This window comes from Ixodes scapularis, unplaced genomic scaffold, assembly GCF_016920785.2.
Source record: "Ixodes scapularis isolate PalLabHiFi unplaced genomic scaffold, ASM1692078v2 PGA_scaffold13__105_contigs__length_92229423, whole genome shotgun sequence".
In the NCBI taxonomy this organism is placed as follows: Eukaryota; Metazoa; Arthropoda; class Arachnida; order Ixodida; family Ixodidae; genus Ixodes; species Ixodes scapularis.
The window spans coordinates 42,301,854-42,304,896 of NW_024609839.1; positions in this window are offsets into that span (position 1 = coordinate 42,301,854).

Sequence of the window (3,043 nt, forward strand, 5' to 3'; positions counted from 1 at the left end):
CAAGGCCTGCGCGTTTCCTCCTCTAAATGTCATCACTAGTAGATCCCCTCAGCGCCCATTAAGCAGCACGGATGAGCACAATGGTCTGCTACATCGTCTGCTCCATCGTCTGCTTCAGTGGTTTATGAAGCAGATAATGAAAGCTATGCTCACGCCGAGTGTCTGTTGCTATAGACCTGTTGCTTTCGGCCAGGGGGCGCTGTAGCGTTTACGAGACACGACCACAGAAGAGGCCTCTCCGCTATCGTCTGCGAAACGCGACAACAGGCGTCTTAGCGTCCCGTCATGCACCTTCCACAGGTGTAAACTAGCGTATGTGAGCGTCGTTCCTCAGCGTCTGCTCATGGTTCATGCGCACTGACAGAGCGTTTGAAAGGATGGAACGTACGCACAGCGGAAGCGCGACCTAGAAATATCTGATGTTGCTCGCCAGGGACGCTGTTCAAAACTTGAGAGCTAAGTGTTTATAGCATACGATGAAGTACACGTTCACGTGGAACGTCAAATGCATCAGTGAAAATGCCTTATTGCTGTGCGAAGGGCTGCAAAGCCCTTCGCTTGGTGCTGGACGCTGGCACTTGACGCCATTTTAGGGAGCGCTGTTTATACTCCGTTCACTCTAAAGCAGAGAATGCAGCGGGGGAGCTATACAGGAACTCTAAATTGAACGGCAGCTTGAACCACCTAATCTGTGTTTTTCTTTTTTTCTTTTTTTGTGGATATACGCAGCACCGCGTTTAGCTTGCGTCAGTTTCGTAGAGAGCGCGTCTCGAGTGGAGCGCGACGACAGCGCGTGGCGACGCCGACGGACGCGTCTGCCGCTTTGCGGCACCTCTCAGCGAGGTTTAGCGAGGTTTGTCGCTTCAGCGTGTTGACCGCTGCAGGGAACATACATCGAGCCACGACGTCGAGTCGTATACGGCAAGCGAGCGTTCTGTTGCGTTGTTTTGCTGGCGCGCAAACTGAGAAGCTGTACATGCGGAAAAATGGCGAGTATACCACATTCACGTGAAAAACGACGACTACGTAAGAAGTAATGGTGCCACCGGTATTGCGTAGGGCATTTATACAGCCGAGGCTAATTAGGCCACCCCTTTTCACATAAATATATATAAAAGAAGCAGCCTGGAATGCTTCCACTCTGATTTGCCATGAAAGGATAACTAGTTGGTGCATTTGCTTGGCAAAATATTGAAGTAAAACTTACCTTAATAGAAAATTACCAATAACATAAATGAATGATTGTCCTGAGGATCATGAGCCTACAGATTCAGGCCTTTTCAAAGTAAACGTTAGAAAATAAAATAATTCTGGGCCGTTCAAACACTTTATTGAATAAAACAAGGAACCAGAGAATGGTCACATAATTGTACTCCACTCTTCCTGTATTTATTAAATCTGACGTCCTAAAAAACCACATCAACGCTTTTCTTTTTTTACAGTGACACAAAAAATGCTTTGGGACAATTTTGGTTTTTATTAGTAACTTATGATCGAGTTGATTTTTGACTTCTTCACAAAACAAACGCACCACCTCTATGCACCTTTGCCTGAAACTGCATTATTGGAGGGTGCGAAATTGACTTTTGAAACTCGTTTAAAGGAGAGTGAGATCCGCTGGGCCCCCGGCCTAGAATGCTCTTCGCCCCTCTGACCGCAAAGTGCAGGCTTGTATGCCGGTGGGGCGGAACACAACTGAAACCGGCCCAGCGCGCGGGTCAATCGTCCTTGGAACGAGATGACGACTGCACCACCTCAAAAACACGCAGCGGTGTTTGAGACGAAGCATCTCACTTTTTTCGGAGCCAACCGACTCTCCGGGCTCTGACATGCATGGGGCTACGTCGATTGTGTGCGCTTCTCAACAGACAGGGACTGACAGCCGGGACGTCGCGTCGCCGTCACTAACGCAATCGACACATTTTTAAAAATTTTTTTTTTTTTGTTAACGCGAATGTTTTGAACGAGAACGAGAGCTCGTTTTTGCAATCATTTTTTTTTTTTTTTTGTTAAACGTGAAAAAAACGACCTCAAACTGAAGGAGGCTAAGAGGCGATCCCGGGACGTTTTCCGCTGGAGTAGCCGAACGTGCTCCGCTTGCGCGTTCTCAGCACCGTATAGTCTCACAGTCACGGAAGATGACCACCTCCATCACTAACACTGAGAATAATATGGGATTCGTCTCAGCGTCTCCCCGCCACCAACCGTTCTGTGTAGTCCCGAGTCGCGTACTCCTAATTCGCGACGACACACTTTGCGCGCGGCACATTTTCAAACCACACAGTCAGATCAGTATTCAGCTACCTGCGTGTCTTCGTCGCTGATTTCGGAGAACTTTCCAAACGAACAACGAAGAACGAACTCAAGCAGCGGCAGCGATCAGTCATTCCGGGATTCAAACTAAAAAAAAAAAAATAATAATAAAAGAAAACGCGCTTAGGACAAAAAGTTCGGAATGTTGGGAAGGGAAAGAGGGACGGACGTTAAGAAAAATGAAGAAAAAAGAAAAACTCGCCTTTTTTCCTCTTTGACGCGGCTAATGAGCAATGACGGCGGATGACGAAAAACAAAAAGCGATCAGGGACGGTGAGCAAGTGCAACGTTATGATCAAACATCGTATCCAAATGTATTCCGATCTTAGTCACTCCATAAGATCCTTTTTGTTCGCCGTGACTGGCCGTCTCCGTATTCTTCAAGAAAGCGATAGCACAGACCTTTTTTTCTGAGCGTCGAACACGCTCAGAAAAATTGCCCCTAGAGAAAAAAAAAAAAACAATGGTTAAAAATGGCACTTGATTCTGACAAATGGGACAAGGGACAAACAAACACGTGCCAGCTTGTGCCAAAAGGTCGAAGGCCAAAGATTGGCCGCACACCTCGTTGCCTGAGTTGATACCTGAAGCTACACAAGAACTGAAGCTGAAGTACACCAGATAAGATATCTCGAAACAAAGCGGGAATAACCCTTGCTATGATTTTTGTTTTGTTTTTATAAGATATCTAGGTCTGTTTATATGAAAGATCGAGTATCAAACAAGCTTC